Genomic DNA, 11,211 nt, shown 5'->3' with positions numbered 1-11,211 from the left:
TCATCAAACTTCTGAAAAAAAGACGCAACAAATACACATGGGCAAGTTTCTCTACTATTTTTTTCTTTTATTGCGAGAATGTTTTTCTCATTGGATCGTTTTAGGTCTGTCATCTTAATGCTGCTGTCTTGGCAAAAGATAACACCTTTTAATTTGTGATTCATGAAAGTTTCAAGTCAAACGGGGTGATAGGAACTTACAAAATGCAAGTGCTGTAGCATGTAGCACACAATGTAAGTGCAATTAGAACACAGTTCAAGCTTTAAAAAACCAGGTCAGTTGTTGATAGTTTGAATAAGATTGAGACTCGAATAGATAACCCCCTTGGACTGATTTCAAGTCTGATGAACGGCCTGGGTCAGTTTGCGACCCAGTGCCAAGACAGCGCCCTCTCTGGGATGATCGAGAGGATGGTCGAGCTCAAATGAATGAAGTTCAGAGACGAGTGGAGCGGAAGATTTCAAGGCCAAAGTCACAAAACCTAAGGCCAGACTCAGTCGCTTATGTACCGTTGGACAATACGCAAGTTGTACGCCACGGATGTATGTTGCGGGTATGTGAACAATCATTGGCAAGAGTATCTTAAAGATGTGTCCAAAATAACTTCCTGATTGTTTGACGCGCTCCTTGGCCCTTCATATTTGCCTGACTAGTCACTGACTGCCATCCTCGCTGGTCCATGGTAAGACCAAGATGATGAAAATGATGTGGCGGCCAGGGGTTAAAAGCAAAGACTTGGCCAGACACAGGCAATATGTGAACGAGTACGAATGCAATCAATCTCATTGGAATTTCAATTCAAGACGAAAATCGCGTAATAGTTGTTTGAAGGACTGTTGAAAACGAGTAACTGCAATGAAACAATCATTTTTTAACTGCAACATTTCTGCGTGGGGTGGCATGAGACAAACTTTCTAAGAGACGTTACAAAAAATGCTAAGGGGCTTGGCTCAAGCAGCTTACCGATCCCATCAGTAATAGCAAACATCTCCTTTTGACTATTTGTTCGCCAAGTAAGGTAAAAACTCGACCTCCTCTCTGTACGTGCTTACTCTTTTCTAATGTTAACTTTACAAGATATGCGCCAAAGTAAGAGACATTTCCACACATTATCAGAAACGGACATGCCTCTTTTTGCTTTGATGTGTCAAAATACGTTCTATTGTTGATCAAGTTATTTTTTGTAGGAGCAAAAACATACTCAAACACCCTGTAAAAGGAAGGAGTCAAATTCGAAAAGGATTCTCCTTTGGAAATTAATATTGCTGAAGTGGAATAAAATAAAGACAGTTGGCAAAATAAAGGTTGTGCGATCCTCATCGGGAAGTTGCGCTGTAATAAATTTCAATTTGATTTGAGTATATTAATTCAAAGCCTGCCAAAACCTCAATCAGTCAAATATCTTTTCGTTCAGGACAACGAGCATTCTGACAATGATCTATATTTGCAGTTGGGAGCCTCTTTGTCTGTTCATTGCTAAATTACTCCCTTCCATTCTCGACTCTCACTCAAGAATGCTCAAATCGGATATCCTTTCTGGAGCCATTCATCCGGAAAGTTTCTGTCATTTCAAGAAAAGTGATGCATCTATCAAGCATTTAGATCTGGCCTAGTCTCTAAGCTAAGAGGGTTGAGGGCAAGTGAGCTCCAAAATATTTGCAATAGTGCTACTGCCACTATGGAAGAGTGAGTGTCTTGGATCGGAAAACTAGGGGGGAAACTTTTCTAACATTCTGAAAATGTTCAGTTGATCCTTGGGAAATTTCCATCATAGTGCACTGGACGAATGAAATAGTTATCAAATATTCCGATGCATTCGAAATTACTCACCTGTGCCTAAATCTAATCGCATGGAAATCGATACCTAGCACTAATGTTTATAAACGGGAAAGGCGGGCTCTTCCAACTTGTTACTCTCATTGGGATCTGAAGCCTCGCATGCTTGCCTGAATAAGGCTTATTTATCATGCCATTTTCCCCAATGGCAGGGTCGACTTTCAAATCCAAATGAGATCTCTTGGCTCTTCTGATTGTGATCACAGTCGCTTGGTGAAGCTCCCTTGATCCAACTCACCCTCGAATGGCCATCGGGAGAATGAACCCCCGGTGACACTCGATCTCATGTCAATAGCAGATATCAAACAGATCGAGAAACTCGCCTCAGACCAAAAAAAAATGGCGACATTCTTGTCATACCGTGCGCATGCATGGAATTCCTACCGGAAACAATGCTCGATATCTCATCTTTGCTTCTTTTCTGCAATCCTCATTTGGCGGAATATGATGTTTTATGGGCTCAGGTAGCACGTTTAACCCTCTCACGTTGCCCGAGCTCACCCTAAAAATTTTCTCCTTACGAGGATTTGGGGGATCCAAGTCCGCTCGATCCTTAAGGGGTTTACTACAGAGGAAACGAGGGAGAATTTTCCCCAAGTCTACCCGCTTCATTCAACACGATATGGACATTATGTAGATATGGCACTAAATGTCTTGACTCTTTGGAAAAAGGGGAACAATTCCAGTTTTAGGGAGTGGGGAACTCTCAAGACGAGAGGATCATGACAGGAACTAATTCTTTCACTTCCGTCTCTCAAGGATCAGGGAAGCCAGAAGCTCTTGATGTAGTACAGGGAAATGGAACCGACGAATATGGAAGGGGACCGACGACATGGATCATAATCTCGGGTTGGAACATGCGCTTTCATATGCTCAACTGTTGGGAGTAATCAAGGCATTTGTAAAGCCATGAATCAGATATTTCCATTGAGGCGCGCTCAATCCTTGTTGTGGGAAATGAGCTTGACCATTGGAAATCACCGCCGGCCTTAGGGCTTTGAGTGTTCTCGTTCTCAACGGATCTCGTAATCTTGACAAATAAATGGATTCGCGAGTGTCAAGGATTAACTCCAGATTCTCGAGGATTTACTCTTGCGATCCTATTCTCCACTGCGATCGCATGACAGGAGTCAATATCTCCTTGAACTGGATCGGGGGCAAAGTGTCCAAAATTCTCACACATTGATTATCCTCCAAGTTGATGCGAACAAATCGTTGTTCTGGTCCCTCTGAAGTTGAGAAACGTTCCATATCATCGTGACCCATCTACAGATTAAAAGCTAACTATATTGCCCCTTAGCGCCCAAAATGGACCTTATTCATAGGTACGTAAGCCCACCTTGTGCTTCTATCAGTTTGGCTAATGAACCATTCAAGGGCGATCCATCCAAATGTGATCCTCACGACTAACATTGACTCGCCAGATTCTGCTCATGATCAACACCATCTGTAATCTGATCTTGGCAAGGTCTCCCGAGCCCTTTGCGCCTTCTCAGCCTAGAACACAAATCTTCCAGTACTCTGTTTACTAGGCATGTTATTGAATTTGTTCGCGGGTCCTATCGCGTTTCCCCATCTTATTAGTGGAGAAAATGATGAGAGATCACGTCATTTTACGTACTAGATTGTGTGTCGTGGGACTTATTTTTGGGCTGCTCTGATCGTCTCAGACCATCTTTGGAAGCCCTCATGTCTGGCTTTGGCACCCCATGAGGAACCAACTCCGCTAAGGTGCTATTTGATACCTAAGGAGAGCCAAGCCTAATTGGTCCCACTTGTTCAACTCCACGGATTCAAAGGATCTAGAGGGGTGGATGGTTCGTTCCATCAACCCAACCCTCTTCTTTCGTACAACCAGGGACTTTTTCGTCAAAGTACGGTAGTGGTACTGTATGTGCTTCCGTCCATGTTCCGAAGTTCCAAAATATTTGTAGAACAAGGCACCAAAAGCCATTCGTCACATCGATGTCAACAGCCAATTCACCCAGCAGAAAAAAAGCCAGCTTAATTGCTTCGAAGTTGACACTGGCATACTTCCCTTTGTCCCAAGGGATATCCTCTTCCACCATGTTGGCAAATGGGATCTTTCGACACTGTGTCGTTACGGAGAAACCGTCTAAGGGCTAGATTATGAAGAAAGGTTGTTAGGCAAACAACTTGCGTAGTTTATCGTGCTTCTCTCTGTTGTCGTTATTCGCATTGTGAAAATTTACAAGAAAATGAGCATATACGACTTTCAATCAGCCTTTTTGCGTAGTAACAAAATTGGTTGCCAGGTTATTGTGAAACAAACATCTTGGCCACAATTGCCCCGGATTTAAGCTCATTTAAAGCCAAAACAACTTGGTTATGCATTTGCAATAGGAAAATGGGAATTAGACACCCCACTAGCCCAGGTTCAACGTAAACTGTGATGAAACCGGAAGCCTTCTTTTCATCAAGCAGGAGTTATTGTAATTTATGGTGGTTGCTTCGCCCACTGAGTCTGCATCTGATTCATCAACAATTCTAACACCGCTGAGAACAAAACAAATCCCATTAATCTACGTTCTTGGCAGCACCCATCTTCGTCTGTGGCTTTATTTATTCCCTTTTCTTCCTCGTCTTAATGAAGGCAAGAGAGCTCTGGTAGTGACTACGTACGAGTACAACCCTCTCACTCCTTCCCTCCTCCATCCACAAGATCAGGTTCCATTCGGATTGGGTAGGAATTAGTGAAACATTTCTTTTCCTGTGCGTTTTCTCACATCTGATCAATGGCTGAAAGTGTCTCCTATACCTTAGTATCAATAGAAGTCTTTACAAATAAGTGTTGTAGTGTTCCCGTGAACATAGGTTCACGAGCTAGTCTAGCTTCATCTTAACGGATCGGTGTTGGTTCGAATATTAACCATGAACCAGGAAAGATACTAGAGATTTCGTCAATCCTTACGTGAGCTCTTACCAACGCTCTTATTGATCGGAAAAGGGTTGGATGTTGGTTAGTGGATCGACCAATGTGAAAAACACGTGCCAAATTGGCCCGCTTTGTGGTCGAAGGGTCGAGGATTACGAACATCGTCACAAACAAGGAGGTACTAAAGTTGCAATTGCTCTTGCTCATTAAGGGCGACTGCTTGGTTGCCCATGAAAATTGGTGTCCATAAATGAATGGTAGGATACCAGAATCGATCGACCTATCGGTCTCCACGTGGCTGAATGAAGCTATTGATTAAATAGCAATTAATATGCCCATCGATGGCTGAAATTGACAAATGTTCGATGGCAAAGAAGCAATTTGCGCGTGGACGAGAACAAAAGATAGATTGTCTCGTCTCGGCGAATCAAAACAGCTATGGTTCCTTGAGCAATCCGTTTGTTCAACAAAAAGCTAATGTATGCATGAGAGAAGAGAGGGGGTTGTGTTCTGCATATGCGCAATTAGCTTGAGCATAAAATACTGCACAAAATGCACCACGAACAACACGAACACCACCACCACCTTTTCTTCATGTTCATCATCGTCTTCCCTTCTAACACTGTACAATACACTCAGCACTTGTACACTAGGTTCTTTGGCGTTGAAACAACAATTTTCAACCGTTGCTGGCTAGTTCCCTCTTCACTCATTTTCTGTCAAGGGGCTTCCGTCACAATGAAAGTTGACTTAAACCACAGATTTGGCCAGACTCATGGCTCCACCTTACTTTTGAATGACCATTTGGCAACATATCAGGAGCCAAGCCATTGGAATGCTCTCGAGCATCTAGGCCCACTTTTGAATATTACAGGGCGTACTTCTCCTTTGTTTTGATATTATCTTCCATTGGCCCGAAATCCGGGATCTATCTCCCTCTTCATATTGGTGGGTTGGGATTATGCACTGGGGTTTTGTTCACAATATTGAATGAGGAAGGACTTAGTCATTCTCCAAACACATGGGTCTACAACGTACAGTACGTAGTGTGTATGTAGTTGGTCGAGAGTTGAGAACAAGAGCCCCGTCGTCGCTTGGGACAATCACTCCATCTTGCTCCTCGTTGGGGACGTTGGGGAAGAACGGGAAGAGCGGGAAGAGCCCCCAAGAGCAGCTTGAGCTGCGCCCAACAACGCCATTCACCAATAGTTAAACCACAGTTGAGTGATTGATGCTCTCCAATTTCCCTAAACATGATGAAAATAACCAGAAACAAACCCAGTGCATGCAATCAGTCTGAGCGAGAGGTGCGTCTGTAATATTGCATATGACAGATACAAATGGAATATGGAAGGAGTAGCAGTAGTAGACACACGCATGATACCAGAGATCCATGTTGCCTGGAACGATCCTCTCTCCAAGTTATTGGTTCGCTGTTTGTGGGTAGACTATTATACAGTGCAGTATTCTGAACAAGGAGACAAGTGCTTCAGGAATGGAAGCACAGCCTCGGTTGTCGAGGCCATGCATCAAAACAATTCCTCTCATTTCTTTCCTGTTTCCTTTCCATTAACCCTTTCTCTAAATCATGGGAGATCCACCCAACGTGGTATTATGGTGCTCACATACACTAGATGGTCCAGGCCATTCCAGATACCGGAGATAATTCTTCTTGCCGTCCTCCCCTCTCAAAATCCCTGACTCATCACCAGATTGGCTGCAGCCATTGGAAAGAGAGCAAAATGGTCCTTGGTGCCAATTCCCCTGAGCCTTATGAATCCACCCTTCCTCGATCCGTGCTCGATTTTCGCCGGCAACGGTCTTGCTACGCCCAACACTCCCTTGTACGTACGTATAGCACTACATTCGTACATTGGAAGAGGTACTTCCAGTTATTGTGATGGCCCCCTGACCTCGGGGATCCAAGCAAAGCGCTTTTTGCACTACTTCAATCTTGGTGTAGTATGGGGGGCTTTGAGATTCATCTTTTATCCCCTTGCCTAAAAATAAGCTTGGATCGAAGGGTTTTTTGGAGCTGAAATGAATGCTTTTTTGTTCCCACATTTTTATTTTTACCAAGCTTCATTAAGCTAAAAAAATACATAGAGCAAGGATGATTCCCTCCCGCCAGCTATAGAACGGTTCTGAATTGTTTGATGATTTCGACTGTGATCGTAGAAAAACAATGATATGTGGATTAAACAAGGTTCAACTTATCAGTGTTCGCTATTGTGGTAAAAAAGTCCTAGTATCTGACGCACTTGTTTAGCACCAATGAGCATTTAATTGAGCAGAAGTGCCATTTGCAGCTTAAAACCTAATAACTTTTGACATTCGTATTTCCCCCGAAAAATGGCCAATGCTTCGACGAAAGGGAAATAAAAAGGTCAAAACATTGTGGAATCGAGTCATGCCTGGAATTGACATTTAGGCCAATATGAAAAAGGAGTCTTTTAAAATAGACATTTGCTACTAGTTAATGGGGTTGTTAGGCAATCATGCAAAACCTCCCATCATTGCTTGAAATCAAATGACAAGAAAAGTAGATGGTTTGACAAGTTTGATCAATGGTATTTGATTTCACAACTCTCGTTGAAATTTGACAATTGCTCAGGAAGGGCGTGCTCCCAATGATTGGGATTTTGTGCCAAAATACATCCATTATAATTCAACCACTTTCAAACGAACGTGCTCTGGTGTTTTAATGGCACTTTTACACAGTCTCAATCATGAATCAGATGTGCAGTATGGTACCTGATGTAAAGTTTTGAAACCAAACCTTGAAAGTAAAAATTCCAATTTTTTTTTCAAATGCCGCAATGCTCGAAAATGGTATTAAAGCTTTCGGTGGAAGTCATGAACCTCAAATGAGATGATCCGAAGCGTGAGGAGAAAAGGATGATTGAGATGCTTGTGATGATCTTTATGACGTCTTTGGTTTGCACGACGATTGCACACTCCGCTTCATGCAGGGACATTTAGTCCATTAAGTCTGCACTTTCATGGCCAATCCACTTGAAAATTTAATGACCCAACAGGGAAGCATAATCGCAAGTTAATTCGATCGGAGTTATAACCAGAATTTCGCCACCAATGAGGGAGGGGATGTTAGTCAGGGGCTAGAATGTGGTCTGCATGACATTAATTGATGGTTTGCCACTCTCATCAAATGTAGTTACTATTATTTGCAAGTGTACCCGTGAACGACAAGACAGGAACGAAATATTTCAGTACAAATACTTCTTTGAGTTTTGAATTTCCCGCGTGAACTTCCAAGCTATTTCCAAGGTTCCAAACTCGATGGGGAGAGAGACAAATGTTCGTCTACAAATACCGCTGATTCGGCCATAAACAACCAATACTGAGGGCAAATAAACTAGAAATTGTGCCTGACGAATCATTAAATGAGTCGGATGTCTCTTCAAGCCGTCATCAGGCTCTTGATGAACATGTTCCAAATTCAATGGCGTACAGACATTCGCTCTTCCTCAACCATAAAGCAATAAATGACGGACTATTACTCGTAAATGGCCCATTATTGTACGCTACTGCAACTTTGTCAAGCAATGTCCACTCCCACCAGATGAGGGTTCCATTCATATCCAAAGACATCACAGACGCCGATTGAGTGGGGGAGATGAGATTGTTTCCACAGCGTGGAATAAAGAGGAACCCCTAGAACCGATCGATTTCCAAAGGACACGCCAAAATGTAGGAGAACAGAGTGAGAGGGAGGATTTGCTCAAGGATGAAGTCATTTTTCAATCAGAGTAGGAGCTCCCATGGTAAATATTTCATCCTTGTCAAATATGTGTGTACACACAAGAGGGCTTCGTTACTTGTCACTGGAGGGGGAAAACGGAGAATTTAGAAGCACCTTGGGTATCGTTTGAATGAAGATTTAAGACCAGAACTTCTCTCACACAAGGTATGCTCATTGACGTGAGTGTGTGATGGTGTGTGTGTGTGTGTGTGTGTGCGTGTGGCTATACACACCACGTGCATCAGAAAATGGGAGAGAAACAGATTGGATTAGCCTCACTCACCGGTTTGGGCACTTTCCAATTGCTTTCACGGTCAAAATGTGCCTGGAATAAATCAAGTTACTCGGGGAGAAGGGGGAGGTTCAAATCTGAAAATATGGTTGGCAGATCATTGACCGCTTGGAGTGGTGCTTTTTTCCCTTTTTGGTGCAAGAACATTGCTTTCTGGACAATAACGAAGACACCTTTTGCAATGATACAACGCCATTTCTTTCACATGAATGCGCAAGTAACAGAGGTGACGATTACAGCTGTTTGATTTCTTTTTACGTAGCGAACATAAATCACTGTATTCTTCTTTTACACATACCCTGTCTTTTTATTCGAAACGCGTGTTCAGTCAAGGTACCAATTTTCAAGTGCAATACTCCCAATGATTAATCGACAATCGGGGCTATGTAAAATTATGCAAAAAAATCCGATTTCCTAAAGATTGATTACATGCGATCTCTTCAATAATACGCGTATGCTTAGAGCTTCTAAAAACAATCAAACAAACAATTCATTTTCATTATTTTGAACAAATCCTCACTTTTAAGAAAACTGATTTGAACGGACGTACTTTTTCACACCGCGTACACTGTTGAGGTTGTATATTCAGCGGAGGATTCCCTGGCATCATGTTCCACTCAATAAAATGAACAAATATTGCCTTGTTCCCCTCCACAAAATTTGGTGATAGGGCGAGGACCCACCTCAAATGTCAACTTTTGTGTGCATGCCAAACAAACTCAAGACTATACCACTTGGAACACAAACTACGCAGAGAGGCAGGGCTCAGACAAGAGTTTCCCCAAAAGTTTTGATTGAAATAAACCAAGCCACCGAGGTTTGGGAGTACCAAGAATATCCTCCTAGCGAACGAGCGGATATGATGCCTCTGCAGGTGGTAAGAAAATGCCCTCAATTTCTTTTCACCCCACTTTCCACCCCATCTTTAGAGACGTGGTCCAAGGAACCCCGACCAGTGTTGTTTTATTGGGGCTAGTTCCGGAGAGCCGACCAATCTTTGTCCACAGATCTCCTCCATGTACTTGGAAGGGCTCCAAGTTTTCAATTTCATACCCTTATACCTACGTATCTTCGACATTTGTACCTGAGACAAAAAAGCAATGCTGCCCGCACACTTTGTAAGTAGCTCTTCGAATCCAAAGGCTGATTGAATTGAGCCCCACCATATTCAGGCTTATCAAAAGTCTTACGGTATTGAGGGCTTTGAGACTAGTATTCAAGGCCCTTATTGTCTTTGATGAATTGGCCAGTAATCTCTTCTGCATGTTTGCATTCTCGTTCAATGCATGGAGGGCAAACAACTTTTAAAGAGAGCTTGAGTTTGAACAATCCCAATTGGGGGACTTAGTTCCTTGGAACAAAAATCTGGAACAACTCCCATGAGAAATTCTGGTACTTGCTTTGCATGTTGTGGAACATGTTTCTCGAGCAAGACTAGCCAGTAAAGGAATGGCCATAAATGGAACAAGTAGATTCAAGGAGTTGTATCCTCGGTCTGTTGCCCATATTCTATCCACTCGCCGACGAGATAAATGCGTGGGATCCCCACAATGTGCTCGTAATGTCCATACTCCAATGGCCATTCTCAGAGTCTTTATGATTTAATGCCGAGCTTGCTGAATCGTGATGATATTAGAGGAAGGATCAAAACCAACCTCGCGATTCGCCCAATATTGACGAAACTCTGGCTGCCCGACCGGTCTCCATGGACACTCAAAGGAATCCTCTCCGGTGGACCTACAATAGTACATGGACCAGGTCGATGTTATACACACACCAGGCCTCTTTGGGAAATTTGTTCACTTTTTGCCAGAGCATGCAAAGAAAATTGGAAACAGAGCTCCCTTTTGGGGGAAGTCATGCTTGGACGGTTGGGGAATGAAGGAACCAGACTGACAGGTATATATGGCTGTGTGGAGATAAAATATGGGAACGGGGATTATTCCTCCATTTGAAGCAAGCAGAGGAATAAAGAATAACCACGTTGTTAGAGGAGCAAGATTTGCAATCCCATTTGGAAGGCCCTGGTTAGATTCTTTAGATCTTTTCGAAGTGCAACTGTTGAATGTGGTTGTTGGATGCGGTCTGGGATCCCCTGGAGTGCTCGGGTTTCCACCCAATATTCTCTGTCGTGGAACCGCATTATTTTTCTAGGGCAATTCTCTGTTGTGGCTAGGGTTGAAATCTCAGCAAGCGTTTCTGACAAGATCTAATGATGAATTGGATTTCAAACAGGGTCACGGGGCTGACAAGACTCCACGAGTCTTCACTCTCTGCTATGCTGTATACTATACCTACTGTACTGTACGTAGATACTGTTTGTACTCCACCACGCACGACCGTTCGAACTTCGGACTCCCAACGTCAGTGTAAACAGTGAAATGGATTTCTTTCCAATGGCAGAAACACCCCCAGGGTGTGAAA

This window comes from Tigriopus californicus, chromosome 3, assembly GCF_007210705.1.
Source record: "Tigriopus californicus strain San Diego chromosome 3, Tcal_SD_v2.1, whole genome shotgun sequence".
In the NCBI taxonomy this organism is placed as follows: domain Eukaryota; kingdom Metazoa; phylum Arthropoda; class Copepoda; order Harpacticoida; family Harpacticidae; genus Tigriopus; species Tigriopus californicus.
The sequence above is the reverse complement of the archived record's forward strand: the minus strand, read 5'-3'. Positions refer to the sequence as shown.